This window comes from Lutra lutra, chromosome 8, assembly GCF_902655055.1.
Source record: "Lutra lutra chromosome 8, mLutLut1.2, whole genome shotgun sequence".
Lineage (NCBI taxonomy): Eukaryota > Metazoa > Chordata > Mammalia > Carnivora > Mustelidae > Lutra > Lutra lutra.
Window position 1 is genome coordinate 76,917,290 of NC_062285.1, and position 25,709 is coordinate 76,942,998.

The 25,709-nt window shown below is 39.8% G+C and overlaps 1 protein-coding gene across 2 annotated transcripts in view; it reads left to right on the forward strand.

The window, feature by feature from the left end:
• The first annotated feature begins 627 nt into the window (after positions 1-627).
• STK38L (serine/threonine kinase 38 like) overlaps positions 628-25,709 on the forward strand; it is an 83,916-nt gene continuing 58,834 nt past the window's right edge. The window contains exon 1 of one of the 2 annotated variants that reach the window (XM_047743297.1): positions 628-747. The gene's annotated coding sequence lies outside the window, so the exon portion shown is untranslated. The remainder of the gene's footprint in view (positions 748-25,709) is intronic. The other variant, XM_047743296.1, reaches the window with a different exon arrangement.

Here is a 25,709-nt window from a genome sequence, read left to right on the forward strand (position 1 = left end):
AATCTAAGCAAGTTTTTCGTGAATGCCTCCAAGTTTTTTGTGGCTTTTCCAAATTTGAATCCCTTTCAAGCCCTTGCAGTGGAGTCATGGTGAGATGGAAAAGAGTCAAGGAATTTGGGAGGCTTTTAGATCCCACAGCTACTGATTAAGCAAATTGGTCAGCCAAGCCATCTTTGTTGACCACCCTTTCCTAATCTGCAAAATGTGTGGATTCGTGGGGATTATCTCCAGACCTCTTTCCATTTCTTTGCTTTACATTGTGACTTACTCTTTGCATTACATTGGTAAGTATTAAGAAAAACTCTGTCACTTAGGACTAATATGGCACCACACTGGGCACTCTCTCAAGGCCCAGCTTTTGAACCAGCTTTGAATACAGAAAAGGTAAGTGAGGTGAGGTTGATGAATGAGGGAAGTAGTGACTGCCCAGTTCACGGCTCCAGGGCCATCAGGAATTCACAAGGAGTAGGTGGGCGGGGCAGACGAGCCAGCGTTGACGACAGAAGGCTACTTCCGGCTGTGGTGCGTATGACGTCAGGGCCGAGCCTGACCGGCCCAGCCACCGAGAAGCCGAGGAGGGAGGGCTCGCGAGAGTTCAGGAAGGCCGCCCCGAGATTCCGGCGCGGCCGCGGGTGCCACCTCCCGGGGGCGGGGCGAGGGCGGAGCGGGCAAAAGGGAGCGGACGGGCCGCGGACCCGCTGCGGTCCGTGCGGAGGCTGAGCCGGCCGCGGGCACGACCGGAGGCAGGTGAGTACGCGGATGCGGCGCGCGGCGGCCGCGGCTGTGGGGCCCCGCTCGCCGCGCGGGCCCCAACTCTGCGAGCAGGAGCCGGAGGAGATCTTCTGTGTCTTTGGGGGTCCAGCGACAGCCGGGCTAATGTCGGGGCTGGCAGTGTCTCCAGAGAAGCTCCAGCGACGGCCTTGGCCCTCTGGTTCCCCGAGGTGATACTAGTCCCGCGTCCCCGGAGAGGTAGCCGCGAGCCCCGGGAGGAATCTTTGTGCTTCCCTGCCCCTCTCCCCTTGCACTCCTCGGCCTCGGAGCACCCCGATCCCGGTCCCTGCCTGGGCTTCATAAACAATAACAAATGTCGCGGAACCTCTGCTGGTACCCCCCGCTCGCCCGTCCGGTGCCCTCCAGCCGATGTCACCGAGAAGGAGGATTCCAGGCATGGCTCAAATTGTGGGGGCTGCTTGTGTACCGTTCCTAAAAACTGATGCGTCAGATTGCTAAACATTTCTCAGATCGACACAACACGGTAAAGCCTGCTAGCTCCCAGAAACACGGAGGGTTCAACACCGGTCTCAAAATCGGTCCCTGCCCCTGGCACCGTAGACCCTCCTTTCAACATCATTTTCTCCCACTCCCCTTTTTTTCTCTTTACTGTTGGGGTCAGACGAGGGCTTGTTTGCTAAGAGAATAGGAAAGGTTGTACCCGGTCCAGTAGGAGACGTTTCATCTTTAAAAAGTTATCAGGTCGACGGCAAGGGAACAAACTTTATTTTCAAAACCGGTGGCCTCCCGTTTACTGATGCTGCTTTTGTTTTGTGGGATCACTTTTCGGATTTCAAGTTTGGAGGAAGGATATAAAAAGAAATTGGGGGGTGGGGGGAAGAGCTGGAGGTGCTGGAAGTGGTGGCTTGTCCAAAAGCTGTGAAGCTGTTCTTACTTGGTAAAATGCAGAACCAACGCTCGTCTGTTTCACATAACTTGTGTTAAGTTTTGACAGAAGTCAGTTGCTCAGAAAAGGCCTCAATATTAGTTTTCTTACGGCTAAAGTCTGAGGAGACAACTCTTAGTGTTTTAATTTGTGCCTCCTGGTTGTAAGATGGGAGTGAGACCTTGTCTTTAAGCGGGTGGGGATGGGGTGGGAGCTTAATTTGTCAGGTCTCCCTACTTCAAGGCAGGATCCATTGTTGCTTAAGCCCAATTTTACTTACCCTGTGCAGACTTTTTTTGTCTCAGTTATATATGTATATAGGATACTGGGAACCTCTTTGTCTTTGATCAACCTTTCTTTTTTTGCCTCAGGATATATAAAACAATTAAGTTTATTATACTCTACCCAGTAGCTGAGAGGTATTATAGGTGAATTAGCCACCATTGTGACTGTTTGAGGAAGAGAAATTAGTTCAACATACGATGTTAAGTTGTGATTACCTTTGTTGATCGCATGGGTTCATTAAAGTATTTTTGTGTGAAAAATCCTGATCTCAAAAGTTAAAAAAAAAAAAAAAAGGTTTGATGTGGCTTAGCTTTGTGTTTTTTTCCTGGTTAAGATGGCTGATAATGTTTTCCATTTGGCTGGGATGTGTTTAGGATGAGAAATAAATTGGGTGTAGTTTTTGTACTCCTTTGAAAGGCCCTGCCAGTGAGGAATGAAAAAAATGAGAAAAGCCACATTAAATGGGTGCAATTCTTTTTCAGCCTTCTGTTTTTTAGTTTGTTTTAAAATGGGTCAAAGAATAGAGACAGGAAAATTTGTGCAAATGAATAGGTGTCCTTGGCAGTTTTTATGCTGAAAAATTAATTTCAAAAGGTAGAACACTATAAAACCGGAAGAAAATTTGTAGAAAATGCACTCAATTCATCCACTTGTTTTCAGAAAAGTTCTGTTCCCTCAAAGTGAGGGCAACATCATTGTGTGAGTGAAGTTGGATAATACTTTAGAAAGTGTTTTCTCAGTGATCCGGAATAAGTTGGAGTCTTGTTGGGGGGGGGCAGGGTGGGGGGGGGTTTAAAGAGGGAAAAGAGGGCACAAATCAAAGCCAGAATGATTTGCATCTCAATGTAATGTTAAAATGATTTTATTTTACATAAATAGTTGGGTGAATGAAGCAAGCATATTGTCTTCTGGCATCCCCAGGATTACATTAAAATCAGCAGATGGGCAAGTTATGATTAGGTTAGACTTGACATATGCAGAAATTATGCTACTGTATTTTTATATTAAAAGTACCATGGGCTTTTTTGAATGAAATAATGCAAATAAGCTTTAAGGTATAAGAATTTTTAAAAAAATAAATTAGTTAAAAAAAATCCTTAACTGTTTAAACATATTAATTTAATCCTTCTTTCCTCCCTCTCTCTCCACACCCACAAAATTTTGTTTAAGTCTTAAGAGCTCTTATTTAGCAAGGTAAGACCAGTATTTAAGTGTACTGGTTACATAAAGCTCCGGTCTCCAGGTAAAGTTTTGTTAATTGACAGGGTATGATTGTTCAGAACTTTTAGAGAGAGGGAAAAGAAGGACAGCAGTGAACAATATTTGCTGTCTGGTGTACTCAGATGAGCTGTCATCTCTGTCTTTAGAGAGACACAATCTAATGTGAGGGAAATGCACCCAAATAACTGTAATATACATGCATTTTGTGGAGAAGCCTAAGAGGGAGGGATTAAATTCTACTAGATCAATTAAGGAAGGTTTTGAATAGGAAAAGGCGTTTGTGTAGATGATTTGATGATCTAGTTATGATAATCATAATAAGTAAACCCTTTATATAATGCTGATTGCTGCTAGAACCTTACATGTACTAATTTACCTGGGTTTAATTCCTATAACAACTGTACAGAGTAGGTATTTTTTATTATTTTCGTTTTGTAGACAGGGTAACTGAGATATCAAGACCAAATAACTGGAAAATGATAGAACAAGGGTTCCAGCTCAAACATTCTGGCTTATAAAACCTGTATATCTCTGCTTAATCTCTATTCTTATTTTCTCTTCCATTGTTGATGGTCTTTCTCAGGTCTTTTTCAAAAAAATTAAAATTCAGGAAAATACATTTCTCTGGCACGCGTAGATTTAGTGGTCAATTTTGTAGAAAAGAGCTTCAAAATAAACAACACCCAGGTAGATAAGTTATTTTTGGAATGTGAAATAATCAATTGCAAGAAGTTGCTCTTGGTGCAAAGTAAATGTAACCATTGAGTGGGACTTTTGATAAATTTGACTTATTACCTAGTACCATACCCATAAGGATTTAGAAATGAGGAATTGTAACTATACTAACTCATTTGCTTAATGGAATGTTTGAATCATTGTATATTTTGGCTTATAACTTAAAAAAAATCACTTGGCACTGGGTATTTTTTGGATTGAATTGTGAAGTTGGAATTTAGTTAATGATTGATAGTCTTAGCCCTTCTAGTTTTTATTTCCACAAGCAGCTAAATATATTATGCCTGAATCAGGGTGGGGTTTTTTCCTTTTTTTTTTTTTTTTTTTTAAAGATTTTACTTTTAAGCAGTTGCTACTCCTGATACAGGGCTCAAACTCACAACTCCTAGATTGAGTTGTATGCTCTATTGACTAAGCCAGCCAGATGCCCCATGAATCAGGGTTTTGAATAGAGTGTGGTACATGTATAAAATAAGAGAAGTTCAGTCACTGATTCTTTCTGTTAGGGCACCTTTGAAAGCTCTTTGGGATTGTAAAATAAAAGGTGCCATAGAAATGCACTGTGCCTCCTATAGACCTACTCAGTAAATGCTTCTTTGTTGAATGAATGGTCCAAATGATTTTATTAATGAAGTTCCAAGAATAGTTCACGTTGTAATTGGTTATCAAAGTACTGGGATCACAGTAAACTCAACTGGATTTAAAGTTTAGGAGAGAAAGTATATCTTGGTAGTGGTAGGGGTACCATCTACTAAGATGCAGACACTTCAGCTCCTTTGTCCATGTGTGATTGACCAAACTCATCATAGAGTTCCAGAGGCACATTTTCTGAGATTGAATATAGTAAGTGTCCTCTCCTTGTCTGAGTGGGGTAAGATGGTAGAAAACGCCCACAGTAGGATAATTTATGGTTGATGAGCTTAAAATCTAATAGGAAGAGTAGAAGAACTAAAGGCAGGATTTAAGCTCATATATTATTACAATTAGACAAAAATGGCAAAACAAATTTAAATATATATGTATATGGTTATACATATATATGTATTTTTACACAGCTTAAATTAATAATGATGGTGTATTATTTCCATTTACCACCATCTGACTGACAAAATTTTTAGGATCTTCAGCCCATAATTTCATGCAGGTACTTAAATTTTTTTTTTTTTAATTTTTAAGATTTTATTGATTTATTTATTTAAAAGAGAGAGAGCACACATCTGAGGCAGTTGCCAGGAGGGCAGAGGGAGTGGGAGAGAGAGAATCTTAAGCAGACTCCACGCCCAGGGCAGAGCCTGATTCAGGGCTCCATCTACAACCCTGAGATCCTGACCTGAGCTGAAATCAAGAGTTGGATGCTTAACTGACTGAGCCACCCAGGTGCCCCTCATGCAGATACTAAGACAATTATGCTTTGTTATTAAAAAAAAGAAAGAAAGAAAGAAAGTTAATATTTTTCTAAGTACAGGTTTGGTTTTGAAATATTATTCTTAATAAAGAGGAGTGTGAGCTGATGCCTCAGAGGGAAATCAGATATACTCTCACCTCCTTGCTGGTAGAAATTTGGGGGCATCTTTTCCCCTAATAGACTAGTCTTGTCTATGTTGAACATCCACTGAGACAGGTAGCTTACCTCTTAGATGATCTCTGCACAGGTCTTACAGAAGACCTTAGCAGTGCCAGTTCATACGGTGAGCTGACCATTCACACTGATGTTGGGTAAATTCAAAAAGGCCTCGAACTTTGGCAGTTTTGCAATAGTAGCACTTCTGCTATGTTTAGTTTTTAAACTGTTGAACAAGCTCCTTGCCTTCTTCAGACCAGTTGACAACTGATGTTGATTCTCTGGCCACACATGCCGCTTTCTTGTTTGCCTTGTCTTTTGCTGATTCTTCCTGATTCCACAGGCATAGACATTATTACAACTTGTAAGTCTGATCCCCCATACATAGGCAGCATCCAGTGTTAGCCCCTACCTCTTGTTTCTCATACCTTTCCCCTTGTTTTCTTACCTTTTACAATTATTCGCTATGTCTATCTGATTCCTAATTTTGGAACACTTTTCTTACTTTTGCAATTATTGAAGATGATGGAGTTAAAAATTACTTAACACCGAAAATCGACCACAAATACAACAACTTCCCCAGGATAAAGAACAAGATAACAGAAACCTAAATGACTATGCATGGTTGTTAATGCCATCTATTTTTGGCAAGCCGAGTTGGTGTGCCTTTGCTATGGAGCCTAGCTTTCATTCTGTCTAGGAAAAGTTAAGAAATCTAAAGTTTGGAAACAGGAGAGTCTTAGTACACATCACTAAGCCCTTTTTGTCGTTGGTGGTGGGGATCTTGCTCTGTCTACATGTAGTCATTGCTATTCTGCTTTTATGACTTTGAGAATTTGGCTACAAAATCTGTAGATTTCTGTAGAGTTCTGTAGATTCTTTAGCAATCCTGGAGACACTGTACGACATTTGTTACATTGAATATGAAAAATGCTTTGTGTAATCTGTGTTTCTAAAACTTGGTTTCCCAACAGGAATTTATAGACTTAGCTCTCTGTCACCTTCCCTTCTGACATGTTCTTGGCTCTTTTTTCTTCTTGAATGTCACCAGTCAGTGTACAGGTCTAATAATAATTTTATCAACAACAGTAATCACTCACTTATCGCTTACTATGTATAAGACATAATGCTGGGGCGCCTGGGTGGCTCAGTGGGTTAAAGCCTCTGCCTTCGGCTCAGGTCATGATCTCAGGGTCCTGGGATCGAGCCCCGCATCGGGCTCTCTGCTCAGCAGGGAGCCTGCTTCCCTTCCTCTCTCTCTCTGCCTGCCTCTCTGCCTACTTGTGATCTCTGCCTGTCAAATAAATAAATAAAATCTTTAAAAAAAAAAAGACATAATGCTAAGGACTCTATATAAATATCATCTCATTTAATCCCTGAGGCAACTGTATGAGTTATTATTTCTGCTTACCCATGAGGAAACTCGAGTCTTTGGAGAAGTAACCAGGGTCATGTGGGTAGATAGTAAATGATGGAGTTAGAACTTGATCCCTGAGATCCAGTTTGCTTTCTCTTGCATTGCTTTATTTTATTTAAAAAACATCTCCTCTGCTGTTGCCTTCTAGTCCTACCCGAATTTTCTTTCTTTCCTTCCCTTCCTCCCATTTTTAGGAATTACTTACAGTTTTGCATGTCAAACAAATCTTTTTAGAAGAAGTACATAGAAATAATTCGGGTCTACTCCTATTTCCTGTAGAGGGGGACTTGCTCTTAAAGAGAGCTTATTGGAAGAATTCTAGTTGTAACACCTTATATTTGTATTGTGCTTTCGAGTTGCCTGAAGCATTTTTTGTCACATATCCTCCTAGCAATCCTCCCTTTAACTCAAGTCCTTAGATTAAAAGATTCTACACACACTTTCCTAAAGACTGTGCAAAGTTAGTTGATGAGACACAGTTCTTGCTCTCAGCAATTCTAATGCTGAAGTAAATGATATAATCAAATGTTCTGACTTCATTCTAGCCAATTAAGAGCAGATAAATATCGTTACAGCACAGCAGTTTCTTTCTTTCTTTCTTTTTTTTTTAAGATTTTATTTATTTATTTGACAGAGAAAGAGATCACAAGTAGGCAGAGAAGCAGGCAGAGAGAGAGAGGGAAGCAGGCTCCCCACTGAGCAGAGAGCCCGATGCCTTCTCGATCCCAGGACCTTGAGATCATGACCTGAGCCCAGGCAGAGGCTTCATGCCCTGAGCCACCCAGGTGCCCCAGCACAGCAGTTTCTTAAAGGGCATTATAGTTTTGAGATTTGAGCTTCCTTTTTGGTCAAAATTGAGAAGTTGGACTTTTAGTTCTGCATTTTAAATCATGAAATTTCAAAGTGCTCCATCCCTGTGATTCAGGTGAATGGTGGTTAAGTTGCTGCCTACCTCATCCTGCGTACAAGTGTGGCATTTAACTAAAGGATTACAGTGAAGGAATAGGGCAGAGGGAGGACAGATTATCATTTCAAAAGTGAAATTGGAGAGATGGAGATCCTAACAAGGGCTTGATGAGGTATCTTAGAGTGTCACTATTGTAGGAAATTGGGTGTCAGCTTTAGAGAATGGACAAGCTTCATGTATTGAACTCGGGCAAGTTGTATTATTTGAGAGATCAGAGAGCTTATTCAATGATCTATCTTTGGAATTTTATCTTGTGCCAGTATCCTGTTTGACTAAATTTAATTTTTACTAAATTGAGTATTTTTTTCTTAGTTAAGCATTTGTCCATTAAGTTGGCCCCAGGGTGGAAACACCACACCATGTTTGCACTTTATAGTTTTTTGGTATTTGTCAGCAGAGGCTGGTTGCCTGGTTTATAACACTAGGGAGTTGCCTTTTGTTGTGTTTTTACAATAGAGATCCATTTCATTTGGACACATCTTTTAAATCTGATTGAGGATATTCTCCATATGTCCACTATTATCTAGCCAAACTGAAAAGACTTTTTCTATTTTTGTGGCTAGAGTGGAAAAATTTCCATCCAAATTGCATGTATTTGGCCTATCAATGTTCTTAATACTGGCAAATCCTAAAGGAGCCACAGACTCATAATATTTTAGTGAGGTTAATCATCATAATTCAACATTTATCGTCTATACAGTACCGTATGAGGTACTGTGCAAAATAGAGATGAGTAAAATATATTGGACTTCTACTTAGAAAGGTTCTATCCAGTAGGAGACATAATGTATGGGTACAAATAAACTGTAATTCAAACAGAAAGTGATAAGTGAGTGGCAGGGCGCTATGGGAGCAGAGGAAGAAGGGATTGCTTCTGGCTGGAGAGATTAGGAAGACTTCCCATATAAAGTGAAATATGAATTGGCTATTTAAGAGTGAAGGCCAGGCCAGGAGGAGGGATTAGCTTGAATTGGATCTATCTCTATAACACCTGATAAATTATATGTTAATTATTTACTTTTCTCTCTGCCCTATTGGATTTCAGCCCACAGAGTTTTGAGAACAGGTGTTTTTCAGAAAGCTTTTCATTCTTTGCATCATCAACTGTTCAATGTGGTACATTTAATTAAAGTCATACTTTAGTAATAATACAGTGGCAGTAGTGTATTTGGATTTCATTCAAGGAAGAGGGACCAGAAATGAGAAGACCATTGAAGAGACTATTTATATTTATTTAAAAAAATTTTTAATTGAGTATAGTTGACGGATGATGGTACATTAGTTTCAGGTGTACAACATAGTGATTCAACTTCCCTATATGTTATGCTCAAGACCCGTGTAGCTACCATCTGTCATCAACACAATGCCATTACAATATCAATGACTACGTCCCCTATGCTGTGTGTTTCATCCCTATGACTTATTCATTCCATAACTGGAAGCCTGTGCCTCCCACTATCCTTCACCCCTTTTGCCCAGCCCCACCCCTCCCCTCTGGCAACCATCAGTTCTCTGTATTTATAGGCTTGATTCTGCTTTTTGTTTATTTTTTGTTTTGTTTTTTAGATTCCACAAATTATTGACATCCTATGGTGTTTGTCTTTCTCAGTCTGACTTATTTCACTAGGCATAATGCTCTCTAGGTCCATTCATGTTGCAAATGACATGATCTCATACTTTTTTATGACTGAGTAATATTCCACTGTATGGATATATGACATCTTCATTCATCTATTTATGGGCACTTGGGTTTCTTCCATATCTTGGCTATTGTAAATAATGCTGAAATAAACATAGGCATGGATGTATCTTTCTAAATTTGTATTTTTGTTTTGAAGGGACTAAATGATCTAGGAGATAGATAATAAAGTTCTAAACTGGATAGGATTGGAAAAGAGAGACTTGGATGGATGGTTGTTGCTCCTCCATCTTGAGACCGAGGGATTTCTTTCACTGTTTGAATTACCTGTGAAGTACATGTCATGTACCAGGAGATACAGAGATGGAAGGACCTGGTGGTCCCTCAGACAGCAGGCAGGGAACTAGAGATCCACACTCGCAGGGATAGAAATAATTGCAATAGCACATGGCTGCTATAATAAAGGAGCAGTAAGAGGAGCAGCTAAGGAAAAGGAGCACCTGTTTGGGAAAATCAAAGAAGCCTTCCAGGGAGGTGGTAGTGTGTGAGCTTAAACTTGAAGGGTGAGTAGGAGTTTTTCAGGCCAAAAGGCAGCAGGAGGCCATGATGGCATAGAGATCTAAGAGACTGTTTAGAGAGCCACAAGAACCTGGGTTATTTTAGTGTTGGGACATGAGGCTAGATAGAATAAATGGACTTGTCTTAATAGAATAGCATTTTATTTGCCATTTTTTTAAGTCTTCTTTTTCGAAGATTTTATTTATTTCAGAGAGTGAGAGAGAGAGCGTGCATGGGCATGAGCAAGGGCGAGTGGTAGGGGGAGAGGGAGAAGCAGACTCCCTGCTGAGCAGGGAACCCTTCCTGGGGCCTGATCCCAGGACCCTGAGATCCTGACCTGAGCCAAAGGCAGATGCTTAACCAACTGAGCCACCCAGGCGCTCCTGCCATGTTTTTTTTTTGTTTGTTTGTTTAAATATATTTATTTTATCCAGCTCTAGCACTCTGAGCTTTTGTGAGGAAGTATTTCTAGTGCCTCTTATAACCTAGTGGAGGTAACTCTGCTGTGCTTCCCACTCCCAGCCCGCAAGTATATTGCCAGTAATAAATTGTCTCTTGCTTCCACTTAGTGAAATTAAGCAGAAAAGGTGATGAATGATACCAGTAGCCAGAAAGATGGAGAGAAAGCAATGCACTGAAAACCTTTCCTCTTATGAATGCCCAGAGCCACTAGGGTTATTCTCTAAAGAGAATACAGCATAGAGCATAGCTTCAAAGCACTTGACTCAGGGGAGGGGACTGTGGTAGGAACACAATTACTTACCTTTCCCATAAAGTTTTATGGAACCCGTGAAAATTTCCCAGAACTGTAATATCTAGTGCTAAAGTCCTTTTGTTCTGGTTCCAGCCTTGATTTTTTTTTAATCTTCTTTACTCTGACCCTTACTATACCTTATAAATTAGCATGACTTAAACTTTAAATGGTTTCAAATGTGGGCCCTAGTTTGTTCCCCTCCCACTTTTCTGGGCTTCCAAAGTCTGCATTGAAGGCTCCCTGCTAAGCAGAGAGTCTGCTTCTCCCTCTCCCTCTGCTCTCATTCGAGCTCTTCCTCTCTCCCTGTCTCCCTTTCCCTCTTTCTTTCTCCGAAAATAAATAAATAAAACCCTCTTAAAAAAAAAAAAAAACAAACACCTGCATTGGCAAATTATGATTCTGAACTATGTGTACGTAATCTATATTAGACCGCCAGAACTAGGAAGCTAGGTTTCTTTTTTCACATAGGTTTCTTTTCTACAGCCATTTATCCTTTGTGTCTCGTGCGCCGCTGAAACAGATTATAGCTGTTTTCTAAGGACAATCAAAAAGTTCATTAGAATTACATCCATTGTATTCTAGGCTGGGGCTTGGTAGCTGTGTTAGGTTTAGTGCCATTAGTGGGAATAATCAACGTTTCTGGGCACTACCAAGAGGAAAGTGAAAGACAAGAGGGACAAGAAAAAGAAGGCTTGCAAAGTGTCAGGGGAAGCATAGGGTAGGAGCTGGAGAAACAGTTAAAAGGGGTCAAATACCTCTGACACCTGTTCCAGGTGCCACTTAGTGGGACATGTGCCATATTTTAAGATTAAGTTGAACCACCAGTAATCATGTCTGGAAATACGCTGGGTGTATTGTTATGCCAAAAACGACAGTTTGTTTTAATCAAATATATCTGGATTTAATAAAAACAAAATTTGTATATATACCTGTGCCTTTGTCTTTAGTATTGAGTAGAAAGGGAAACAGAAATCAGCAATTTTTAAATATTAGTGAAAGTTACAGGTACATTTCTGAAAGGTAGTAAAACATTTAAGATTTAAAACCACAGATTACATATCTAGCCCCCATCAGGCAGAGGTGGCCAAAGGGAAGGGAAGCATAAGTAGGAAAATGTGTTTGGATAAAACTGAGTATTCATCCTACTCATATAACAGGACCCACAGAAGGAAAAACAGGGTGAGAAATTAGATCTAGAGGCTGTGGTTTCCCGTCTAGTAACCCAAGTAAATTTCACTTTCAGGAAACAAGAAGCTTTAATTCTTCAAAATGTTTTTCCATGACCAGCTAACAAAGCCAAAGAAAAAAAATAGGCACAATTTTAGTGTTTCTGTAATGATGATAAAAAGTTATTTCTCAGATTGTGAGAAATACTGGATTGAATGAAAGCCTTTGGCTCATGTTCAAAGCTGACAGCTGCTGTAGAGGTCAGAGAGTCAGATTCTCCACTGTGTGTTCCCTCTAATCCTTGACAAGTGGACAGCTCGTCTTTGTCTACATATTTTAGTACCTTGCTGAGACAAGGAATTCAGCAGTTTACAGGATACCTAACTTTCATTTCTTTCGGGGGCCAGTGTTCTCCAGCCTTCTGCCCTGATCCTCTTTTCTTCTCCCTCCACATGCTCTGGTTGCTGGATGATCTCATGTGCTCTGATGTCATGAGGTACCACTCTCTCATAATCACTTGGAAATCTGTGTATCTTGCTCAGACCTCTTCTGAGCTTGGGACTCTGTTGTCCATCTCCTTCCTAGAATATTTAATATTTAAGGTGTTGACCTCACTTTTCCAGCTCTGTAAATGTGAATTGTTTGTGTGTGTCCAGAAATAATCAGAATTATGGAAATTTACTTATGATTAGCAAGTGACCAAGAGACAACTATATAAACACAAGAATGCCAGTTAATGAACTTATTAATGTAACGGTGAATAGAATGGAAGCATGCATCATTTGGCCAACACACTGTCACCCAGTAGGACAGTCTTCATGGGAAGTGTCACTAAGCCATGATAGCTTGATGGAACCTCTTTTTTTTATAAGGATGCCTCTGCCCACTGCTGCTTTGGATATGGGCAGCCCATTTTAATTTGGGGCAGTGTTAGAGGAACACGGGCAAAATCTTGCATGTTAAACTCCTGCTTTCTTCCCCCCAGATTAATATAACTGTTATTAATGTAACTGTTAACACAGTTTATTTAGCCAGAAGAAAACAAAACTGATAGGGTTTCAGTTTTCTTTCTTTTTTTTTTTTTAGGATTTATTTGTTTACTTATTTTATATATATATGTAGAGAGAGGGAGATCACATGAGTGGGAGGGGCAGAGGGGGAGAGAATCTCAAGCAGACTCTGTGCTGAGCATGGAACCCAGTGTGGGGCTCGATCCCATGACCCTGAGATCACGACCTGAGCTGAAACCAAGAGTCACCCAGGTTCCCCACAAGGTTTCAGCTTTTATTTATTTATTTATTTGTTTGTTTGTTTGTTTGACAGACAGAGATCACAAGTAGGCAGAAAGGCAGGCAGAGAGGAAGGGAAGCAGGCTCGCTGCTGAGCAGAGAGCCCGATGTGGGGCTCGATCCCAGGACCCTAGGATCATGACCTGGGCCGAAGGCAGAGGCTTTAACCCACTGAGCCACCCAGGTGCCCCAGGTTTCAGCTTTCTTAATTCACATTATAATTCTACCTCCCGGAAACTACATCCTGTTCAGTTTTGATCAGAGTTGGGTATTCCAGATACTTTCAGTCACACATTCTTTTGGAATTACTTATGTTGATAGCTAATTTCTACCACTCTATTTGATTCATGCTTATATTACTCCCAGAGGGTGATTTAATTTTCAAATTAGGTGGGCATTTCGCCTTGGCCTTTTGTACTGACTATAATGCATTGCCAAGTATTGCAAACTTCTCCAGGTATGAGCTGACCAGTACAGTGTACAATATGACATTCACCTTCCTTTGTCTTGGCCTTTTATGTCTATTAGCCTTATAGTAAGATTGCATAGATGGCCATTTCACATTTTTAATTTATGTCAAGCTTTGTTCAACAGAAATCTTTATTTGTTCTTTATCTATATAGTGGTTTGTCACCATTTGTGCCAGCATTTCATTTTTTTGAATCCAAGCATAATTCTTTACCTTTTCTCTATAAATTTCATTGGTTAAAATTAATCTTCCGTTAAAATTGTTTTGGATTTTGACTCCACTGTGCCCTGTCTGATTATTCTCTCCCAATTCCGGTTTGGGATAAGGACTTTGAAAAGAATACATCTGAAAAGGATCAAACTTTATCCAGTTCATTGATAACGTAACTGCCCAAGCCCAGTGAGCCTTGCAGAATTTACTTAAGATGACTCTGAGTTTTGTTGCTTAATCAGTTATAAACGTATCCAATACTCAGCCCATTCTTCTTCATCTTTCTCCCTTCCTCACCCTAAAAAAAATTGGAGAATGGGTCTTGATCAGTACCTTTCAGAGTCGTAGAGATTATTTGTCCTTAAGATTTGCCATCAAAAGGGACACCTGGGTGGCTCAGTTGGTTGGGTGGCTGGCTGCCTTTGGCTCAGGTCATGATCTTGGCGTCCTGGTATCGAATCCCACATTGGGCTCCCTGCTCAGCAGGGAGCCTGCTTCTCCCTCTGCCTCTGGGTGCCACTGTGTCTGCCTGTGCTCACTCTCTCTGACAAATAAATAAATAAAATCTTAAAAAAAAAAAAGATTTGCCATCAAAGGAAATAAGTTACTTGGCAAGATGTTTTCCTCCTGAATCCATGCAGATTTTTTTTTTTCCATGCAGATTTTTAGTGAACACCCATCTTTGTCTGTTCAAAAGCCATCTGCTTTATTATCTATTCTAGAATTTTCCTCAGGCTGGATGATAATCACAACAATGAGTGTTTTGTAACGTTTTGTAACGTCCATGTTCTTTTGTAATGCTCATGTTCTTTCCTCATTTTGAAAGATTGGGCAGTTTGTCTCCTGTCTTTCAGTGAAGCTCTCTGGTCTTCATGGTTCATCCGAGTACATAGAGCATGTGGGCCTGGGATAGCAAACCAATCAGCTGGCCAGGTGAGAAGATTTGCAGGGCACTGGGGGCAGTTGTCCAATGGCCTCCTGTGTCCTGGGCTTCAGCTCCCTGTTTTCACATCCACTTTTGGCCTTTGTTTCCCACCCTCCACTGTAGAAGAGAGGCGGAGCTCCACGCGTGGCAGGTGGGCACCCCACTGGGAGTCCTCCTCTATAACACAGGGCTTGTATCTCCCCAGCAAAGATGTCAGAAGATAGAAATATGTAAATTGTAAAGGGGTATGCAAGTGCAATATTTTTAAAAAGCAAAACAGAAGTGGTTTTTCTTCCCTTTTTTCCCCTGTCCTATGTTAACTACACTGTTTCCCTGCACCAACTTACCCAGGCCGATTGCAAATTTTCCCTTCCAAATAAAAATTCAGAAGCTGCTTTTGTACCCCTTAATGGTTTTCTTAAGTTCAGCTCACTGTGGGCATCTGGCTTCCTGATACCATCCTCTGTTTCTTTTACAGGCATCTATGTTACGTGTGCCTCCTCTCAGTTTCTCTTATCTGTGTCTTTAAAATCTAAGTTCATTGGAGAGCTCTCTGTGCAGCCAGTCTTTTCCGAATCTTCCCCTTTTCTCTCTCATTAATATCCTTTGCGTTTATAACAAGAGTTCTATTATTTTTATACCAAATCATTTTAAGTTTTACTTTTTTTCCACATGACTAGGTTGAGTGGGGGCTATACTGTTCGGTTATACTTTTCTCCCCCATGTTTTTCTTTTTTTTTAAAAAATTTTTATTTTATTTTTTTTATTTTTATTTTTTTAAGGATTTTATTTATTTATTTGACAGAGAGAGATCACAAGCAGGCAGAGAGGCAGGCAGAGAGACAGGAGGAAGCAGGCTCCCTGCTGAGCAGAGAGCCCGATGCGGGACTCGATCCCAGGACTCTGAGATCATGACCTGAGCCGAAGGCAGCGGCTTAACCCACTGAGCCACCCAGGCGCCCCATCTCCCCCATGTTTTTCTAACTCATTCTTTTTCTTTAATTCTCTCTCTCTTGCCCTTCTTTCCTGGATACTTCTGGTGATGTAATTTTAGAAATTATTTACTTTAAATAATTTAAATTAATTACTTTAAATAATAATTATTGAAGATTTTATTTATTTACTTTTGAGAGGGAGAGATAAAGAGAGAGATCATGAGTGTTTAGAGGGGCAGAAGGAGAAGCAGATTCCCCGCTAAGCAGGGAGCCCTAGGCAGGGCTCCATCCCAGGACTCTGGGATCATGACCTGAGCTGAAGGCAGTCTCTTAACCGACTGAGCCACTCAGGTGCCCTAAAACCTAGAGGTTTAAACCTGGTACTTGATCAAGTCCTGAATAGATATAGAACATTTCCTTCTTCTTCTTCTTTTTTTTTTTTAAAGATTTTATTTATTTATTTGACAGAGAGAGATCACAAGTAGGCAGAGAGGCAGGCAGAGAGAGAGGAAGGGAAGCAGGCTCCCTGCCGAGCTGAGAGCCTGATGCGGGACTCGATCCCAGGACCCTGGGATCATGACCTGAGCTGAAGGCAGCGGCCTAACCCACTGAGCCACCCAGGTGCCCCACCTTATTATTCTTTTAAATTCATTTTCAATTTATAATTTACTTTCAACAGAGTTTAAAACAGACACTGTCTCCAGGGAAGTAATCATGATTTCTACCTCCTTTGTATTTTCCTCAACGCCTAGTCAAATATAGGTATTTCATGTAGACATTGAGTGTAACAGGACCTAAGAAGTGTGAGTTCTTTTTTTTTTTTTTTTTTTAAGATTTTATTTATTTATTTGTCAGAGAGAGCGAGGGAGAGAGAGCGAGCACAGGCAGACAGAATGGCAGGCAGAGGCAGAGGGAGAAGCAGGTTCCCCGACGAGCAAGGAGCCTGATGCGGGACTCGATCCCAGGACGCTGGGATCATGACCTGAGCCGAAGGCAGCTGCTTAACCAACTGAGCCACCCAGGCGTCCCAGAAGTGTGAGTTCTTAACGGTTATAATTCGGGAGTAATCCAAAAATCCTTACAGTGTCTACAAGTGCTTCACATTCTGGTACCGCTTACATCTCTGAACTCTTTTTCTTACCATGCCCGTGCACTCACTCTCTTCTTACCATGCTAATCTCCTTGCTGTTTCTTAAAGACACACTACTGCCTCAGGGCCTTTGCAGTTACTCCTCCGTGCCCCCAGGTTTTGAAACCACTTTTTCTTACCTGCTTCAAACTTCCTTCTCAAGGGAACCTCTCCTGATGACCTTATTTAAAATGTTAATTCCTCCCTCAACCCCTGCACTTTCTAGTCTCTCCCCAACTTGAATGTAAGCTCCATAAGGGCAGGTGTTTTATGTTACCTGTGTCCTTCCTGCCAAGAACAGTACCTGGCCCATTGTGGATGCTCAGTAAATATTACTCAGTCAAAGCTAGTTTAACCAGAGTTGTATTCTTGAGAGCTTCCTGAAACATATCATGCAACTTCCCTTTTAGAGTCTCAGGCAAGATTTGCTTTTATATTCTATGAATGTTCTATAACTTGTCTTCTCTAATGTCCCACATTCCCAGCTATTGTAGCAAAACTTCACAATTGCTGTCCGGTTTACCAATACTTCAATTTAATCAGCTAATTTCTTCCTGTGGTCACATTCATATCCAGAATATTTCTTTCCCTGTTTGAGAGATGGAAGATTTAGCAAAGCATTTATCAGATGCCTTGAGTTTTAGCTGTGGAAGAATTCTAGCAGATATTCCAAAAGTTCCATTTATTTCTGTGTCAGCTTCAGTCTCTAGAATATTCCAAATCAGCAACTTTTTATGCCCTACCTTTCCACCATTGCTCTGTTCCAGTTCAGAGTCCTATCCCATCAAATCCCAGTAATGCTTTTTTTTTTTTTTTTAAGATTTTATTTATTTATTTGACAGACAGAGATCACAAGTAGGCAGAGAGGCAGGCAGAGAGAGAAGGGGAAGCAGGCTCCCTGCTGAGCAGAGAGCCCAATGCGGGGCTCGATCCCAGGATCCTGGGATCATGACCTGAGCTGAAGGCTGAGGCTTTAACCCACTGAGCCACCCAGGTGCTCCAAATCCCAGTAATGCTTAATGGTATCATATTTACTTATTTGTAAAATGGCAGTTTTCTTTCTTTAATACTCGTATTCTGGGTTTGTGTTCACAGGAACCTAACACCACATTGTTGCTAACACCTTCCTGTTTGTTTTTCTGCAACAAATAATTTGCTAGACCTTTCTCATGTCATTTTTTTTTCAGAGCATGACCAGCTTCTTTCATAGTTGCAATAATATCTAAACTTTTTCTACCTGTTCTTCGATTTTAAGCTTAAAGTCCACTTGATCAATGAATTGAATGACATAGTGACTTATTACTTACATGCATAGTGGCTTCTGGGACTATATCCAAAGGAAACAAAAACACTAACTCAAAGTTGTCTGCACCCCCATGTCCATTGCAGCATATTTACAGTAGACAAGACATGGAAACAACCTAAGCATCCATTGATAGACAAATAGAGAAAGTATGTGTGGGGCACCTGGGTGGCACAGATAATTAATCATCCAGCTCTTGGTTTGGGCTCAGGTTGTGATCTCAGGATTGTGGGATCAATCCTGGTGTGGGAGTCTGCACTCAGTGTGGAGTCTGCTTGGGTTTCTCTCTCCCTCTCCCTCTGCTCCTTATCCCTGGGTGCTTGTTCTCTCTCAAATAAATAAATAGTTTTAAAAATAGAAGGAAAGAAGAAATTGTGCATGCACTCACACGTACACACACACACAATGGAATATTATGCAGCCATTAATAAAATGAGGAAATCCTACAATTTACAACAATGTGGATGGACCTGAACAGTATTATGCTAAGTGAAATAAGCCAAACAGAGAAAGGCAAGTATATACGATCTCACTTCTATGTGGAATCTAAACCAAAATAAAACAAACTCATGGAAAAAATGATCAGATTTGTGGTTACCAGAGTTGGTGGGAGGGAGAAGGATTGGAGAAAGGTGGTCAAAAGGTATGAACTTCCAGTTACAAGTCAGCAAGTCTTAGGAAGGGAAAGTACAACATGACGACTGTGGCTAGCACTGCTGTATGGTATATCGGAAAGTTATTGAGAGAGTAAACCTAAGAGTTCTTCTAACATCACAAGGAGAAAAAAGTTTTATTTTTTTCCTTTCTCTGTTTATTGTATGTGTGTGAGGTGATGGATGTCAACTAAACTTGTAAGAGTGATCATGTCACGGTATATGTAAGTCACGTCATTATGTTGCATATCTGAAACTTACAGAGTGCTGTATGTCAATGATATCTCAGTAAAACAGGAAAAAGATTACCTAGCAGTTAGCAAAGGCTTTGAATCTACCATTTTAACTGTGTGGTCTGGAACAAATGAAATTGCTTTTGTCTTCTAAACTTATTTTTGTATCCGTAAATGGGGGAGGGGATGGGAGCTACAGTAAAATGATGTCTGCCTCATAATATATTCAAATATATTCATCCTCTTCTCAGAATTAAGTGACATGAAGATAATGATAAACTTTCATGTTTGGTTTACTGTTTGCCAGACATGGTTTTAAGAGCACAATATATCAACACAGGGTGTATCAGACGTTCAGTGTGTTTAGCATGTGCTCAGCCTGTGGAAGCAGTCAGGAAGTGCCAGCTTTCATTAGAAGAGCAGCAGTCCTCTGTGTAAAAGTACTCATTCTTAGTTTTTGCCAGGTATAATTCCTCACCAGCCAAGAGTGTGTTACAGATGCCTGTATGCTGCGGTATGAACCAGGCATCCATATGCCATCACATCATCCTTTAACACTGTCCACTTGTTAAAAGGAACCACGAGAAGCATCATAGTAATCCCTTCAAAAAACTTGTATTTTGGGGTTAATGTCCAGACAATAATAATGCCTTTATTGACAACCCAGGCATTACACTTTGAAATTGAATACAAATTATTTAAGTTTAAAGAAAAATGTCAACTTTTATAAATAGAGATGTTGTTGAAAACTGGTTTTTATCATTTGTATTTAGGGAATTCTGTATATGTTTTAATTGACTCAGCACAAAATGGGTAAGTTAAAATAGCTCTTCTAAAAGGGAGAAAGCTTTATAGAGATTATGCTAAGTGTTGATAGGTTAAGCATTCTAAAACATTACCATTTCCATGGGAGAAAACTCCTTAAGTCATTGAGTAGTCAGGTTCTGAAGTAGCTCTTACTTTTAGAATGGTATGGATATGTATCCTTAAAGTAGACTCAAACAAAATAGTTGTTGTATATAAACTCTATTTTTTTTAACAGGCACAGTAATCATTTTTCATAATGAGTAAACTAGCATCCATTGTTATAAACTCTATTTTAATGTGACCCTTTATATCCATTTCACCCTGTATTTAGGAGAGGTCAGATAATAAAAGATGGTTTAGAAAGCCCTTTGAAGACTCTAGCGAACATCATAAATATGGACACTACTACTCTGCACATGAAAATATAAGAAACATTTAATATGAATTAATATAATATTTAATATAAGAGTTATCATCTCTTAACCAATAGCAGCATGGCGCCTGAGATTTGCTGATTCATGTAATAGCATTTTATGAATAGGTAGGACTCTGCTCAGGTCTTTTGTTTGAATAGGCATTTCTCTTTGTTGTTCACCCCAGTCAAAGCACTCCTTCAGAAGACCTAGTTAGTGTTGCCATGGAGGTTAGAAGGTGTTTGAGATCCTCATTACTACCCCCTTGAAAGAGACTTCGAGAATGCCAGTTATCATTCCCTAGAACTCTGTCTCTGTTGTTCCATCTTTGGGACATGGGGACCCCTTGTCATCACTACAGTGTTATATCTAATGGACTTCCATAGTACTGTGCTGAAATTGTCTCCTGCTGTATTCCTTAGGACTGTGCTTGACCTGCCCAAATTGCTACAATGTGTGTAGCAGTATACATAACATAGTGAAAGAGAAGCTGGGGCTGAAGTTGATTACTTCAGTCAACAAATATTAGCCCTTTCTTTGTGTTTTTATCATGCTAAATGGTGTGGGGGACAGAATAAGGTATGGCTCTTGTCCTCAGGAACTGTGGAATTTAATAGAAGACTAATATACATGACAGCAAATCCACTTGCACAGGAGTATGGAATCAAATGCCCAATTGGGAGAGTCATAGTAAGTGCTAGACAAGTTCTGAAGTGAAGCATAAATGAGGCAGGAGAAATCAAGAACAGCTTTTAGAAGAGGTAATAATTCATAGGTTCTTTAAACACAAATAGTGGGGAAAAGGAAGGACTATTTTTAAGTATTCCAGGGCTTGGTGGTAGGGTTGTTTATGGTATGTCTGTTGGTTGATGAGGGAGGAGACTGGCAGATAATGGAAAATAAAGTTAAGTAGTTAGGGTGGAACTAAAATATGGGGTTTAATAAAAGCCAGGCAAAGAAGTTTAGATTGGAAAAAAAAAAAAAAAAAGAAGTTTAGATTGGAGTGGCAGAAAGGAGAAGGCTTTAAATGTTTTTGAGCCAAGGAATGACATCATCCAAGCTCTATAGAAGGAGCAGTGATGTACAGATGACAGAGAATGGCATCAGGAAGACCCCCTTTGAATGCTGCTGCAGTTATGTCACTGACATTGTGAGCGGGGCCTGGACTGATATGATGATGGAAATGAGAATGAAGAATAAGGTGGGATGGGAGAGAGATTTGGACAGCATTTGTTAATGAACTTGAAACAGGAGAGGGAGAGTTGAATTGCTTTCCAGGCTTTCTGATTGGAAGAAAGGTGTGTGCCATGGACAGAAATGGGGTTGGCTCTAGAGGAAAAGTATGCATTTACTTTTGGATGTAATTATGTATGAGTTGTCTGCAAGGTGTTTAGGTGGAACTGTTCAGCAGAGAAATGTGAGACAGCCGGTTGGATGAAAAGGTAGGATGATTTACTCATCTGTGGAGAGTCTTGCGTAAAGGTGGGGGGGGGGAGGTAGGAGGAGCTCTCTTCAAGAGTTCAAAGATGGAGATTCAAGGACTGGCTTTCATGGATAGCTTCTAGTAGATAAATCCGAAGGGATCCTCATATTCGTGTTGATTGAAATTACTTTAACAAGTAATTTTTCCCTTGGTGATAAAAGGCATGTCAAGCTATTTTAGGAAATTAGAAAATTCAAAGAGATGTAAAGAAAAACATAACCATTAACAGTACTTGGTTGGTTTTCTTTCTGGTCTTTTTCTTTTGCATATAAAGGGATAGGAAATATATACATATATGTATGTATACATGTGACACATATATGTATATATGATTGTGTACTATTATATGTTTTGTCGCTTGCTTTTTCATTTAACATTGCATCATGATAGTTATCCCATGTCACGAATGGCTGCTTAAATACACTATTCTTAAAGAACTGCATTTTCTTTTATCATTCGGATTTGCCATTTTTTAATCACAGTTCTATTGTTAAACATTTAAATTGCTTGCAAAATTTTTTGGTTTTATTAATAATAATATATTAGACCTCTGAAATATATGCCTGTCAGCTGTTATTTACACATGAGCTCTCTGAAAGCTGAGATCTGTGTATCCCTAGCATCTGAGAGAGTGCCTGGATGCAGTAATGCTTAATTAAAAAAAAAAGTTTTCTGTAGGATGAAAGAAGACCATTAAATACTCAATTCCTTTGACTTCCTTAATTCTAATTCCATGAGTACTCAGGAACTGTCCATAGAAGTCTGGCTATAAGGAGAGTTTGGGCCATGTATGGCCATAAACAGACATTCTTGCTTCTGTCACAGTTATACTTGTCATTCTCTGTTAGTAAATTTGTCTTCTGATTTCTCTTGAGGCTTATATTAATTTTTGTTGCCTCTACCTTATTGATGCTGATAAAAATCAGATTTCTGAGACTAAGGTTGTGGATTGGGCCTAGGTTGCAGTAAATCACCAAGAGCCCTCTGAAGAAGACAGTCTGAGAGCCTTCACCTTGTAAAGACCCATAGCAGTACCACATTTCCGCATTTGAATCCCAATGGTATCCTGAAAAGACAGATGTTTGACTCTTGTCAAATAATATTTCAACATTTTTGATATACAAAGACATGTTCAACAACTTTTTCCTTTAAAATATATTTCATTGCCACCCAAAAGTTAGTTTTCATGAGGACTGGTGTATGTGAAAGTTTATGATAATCATCTAATTATAAAGAAGTTTTAAAAATAAATGTGCAATGTTTATATTTTCTTTCAAAGAGCACTATCATGTAATTTTCCTATGGTAATAAAAGCATATTATGAAGAATTTTCAGATTCAGTTCATAGATTCATTGTACCTAGGGAAAACTTTAGTAGCAAATTAGAGAATTTCTTTCTTTCTTTTTTTTTTTTTTTTTTAAATTTCACAGAGAGAGAGAGAGATCACAAGCAGGCAGAGAGGCAGGCAGAGAGAGAAAGGGAAGCAGGCTCCCCGCCGAGCAGAGAGCCCGGTGCAGTGCTCAATCCCAGGACCCTGGGATCATGACCTGAGCTGAAGGCAGAGGCTTTAACCCATTGAGCCACCCAGGCACCCCGAAATTAGAGAATTTCTAATTTTATTAGAAGATTAATAGAAAAACCTTTAACGAAGAGATCTGATTTGAAACCTAGATTTTTGTGCTGGACTCTACCTAAATAAAATAAAACCCTCTGCCTATTAGTCTATCATGACCCTAAAGCTGTAGAAATACTTCTTGATATTCCATCTAGATCTTTTCTGTCATTTTGCCTCCCTTATATTTTGTCTTTTATCACAATAAGGGGTGTTCATGTTCATATAACACAGAATGATGGTTCACTTAGTTCTTAAGGGTGCTGTTTGGTTATGGGTTCTGCTTCCCACCATCCAGGGTTTGGCTTGGTCAGGTCAGTTACCAAAGACTTAGACCTCTAAGTATCTTTTTACAGGAATATTTTTCTCCTGCTTTAGTCTTGGGGGTAATATTGTATCTAGTATGACCTCTGTGTTACCAAATGTTTCCCAGTTTGTATTACATGAAACACAAGTCCTAAAAGAACCACTATGTAATTCACCATGTTAAAAGGTTCCAGGGTCAAAGAATTTGGGAAATTCTGTTTGTTCTTTAGGAGATTTACTTGTTTAACTCATTATTCCCCAAATTTATTTCACTACTGGAACCCATTTTCCTTCAGACATCTAAGAAGAAATGTTTTGTAGAACACACTTGGACAAAAAGATGCTTTATATCATTACTTTGTTGATTTTCTACCTGTGAATGAGTTTGACTCAATTGTAAATTTTCAGTATTTTTGTTTCTGTTGCAGGTTTTATTTCTCGCATTCTTTATCCTAAATAGTTACTTTCCTAGTCTGAAATGTCTACATTGTTTCAATGATGAGTTCATTATGTAGTCTTAACCATATGTTCCATGACCATCATTGAGTCCAGTGCAGGGTTTAAACTCATGACCCTAACTAAGATCAAGACTTGAGCTGAGATTGAGAGCCCGATGCTCAACCGACTGAACCGCATAGGCACCCCCACAACTCTTGGAAAAGGAATATGTTAAATTGTTTTTTTTTTTAAGATTTTATTTATTTATTTGACAGAGAGATTGCAAGTAGGCAGAGAGGCAGGCGGGGGAAGCAGGCTCCCCACTAAGCAGAGAGCCCGACGTGGGGCTCAATCCCAGGACCCTGAGACCATGACCTGAGCCGAAGGCAGAGGCTTAACCCACTGAGCCACTCAGGCGCCCCATATGTTAAATTGTTTTTGTTTAAAGTGTCTTACATACAAGAACATAAAATGTATCTGTGCAGTAATTTCCATGGAGGTTAACAAATAGAACTTTCCCATTATCCCAGAAGCTTCCCATATGCCTTTTGTCTCTCAGTTTTAAACTAGTTGTCTTTCATTTTTTAAAAGCGTCCCTTTCTTTACTTCCAGTTTCATTACCTAGGAATATATCCCATTGAGTGAATATGATTTTTTAGTTTGTTTATTTCTGAATTTATATGAATGAGAACAGTTAATATTCTATGACTTGCCTCTTTTTTTTTTCCCCCAACTTTATGTTTGTTTCTGAGATTCTGAGATTCATCCACGTAGTGGTACTTAGATAATTTTCACTGCTGTGTAGTTTTCAGTTATAGGACCATACCACACTATTTTTGTTGTTGTTGTTCCTCTTCTGTTGATGATCATTGTATTTTGTTGTTGTTGTTGTTGTTTTTTGTCTGTGGGAACAGTGCCCCAGTGACCATCATTAAGTAATGCTCCCTGTACTCCACGTGTATCTTTTTGGCATATGTCTTGGGAGTGCAGTTTCTTGGTCATTGGGCATGTGTCTGTTCATTGGGTATGTGTCTGTTGAGCTTCACTGAGGAGTATCAGACTGTTCCCCAAAGCAGTTGTACCTTCATCAGCAGTGAATAAGAGTTCCTATTGTTCTCCTTCCTCAGCAAAACTAGATATTGACAGCCTTTTAAGTTTTTGCTGATCTAGGGGTGTGAAATGATACCTCATTGGGGTTTTAATTTTCATTTCCTTGATTAGAATTGTAGTTGAGGGGCGCCTGGGTGGCTTAGTGGGTTAAAGCCTCTGCCTTCAGCTCAGGTCATGATCCCAGGGTCTTGGGATCGAGCCCCACATCGGGCTCTCTGCTCAGCAGGGAGACTGCTTCCTTCTCTCTCTGCCTTTCTCTCTCCCTACCTGTGATCTCTGTCTGCCAAATAAATAAATAAATCTTTAAAAAAAAAAGAATTGTAGTTGAGCATCTTACATTATATTTATGGACCATTTGTGTTTTCCCTTTTGTGAAATTCCTATTTGGGGTTTTTGCTCTTTTTATTTTATTTTATTATTATTTTTTTTAAA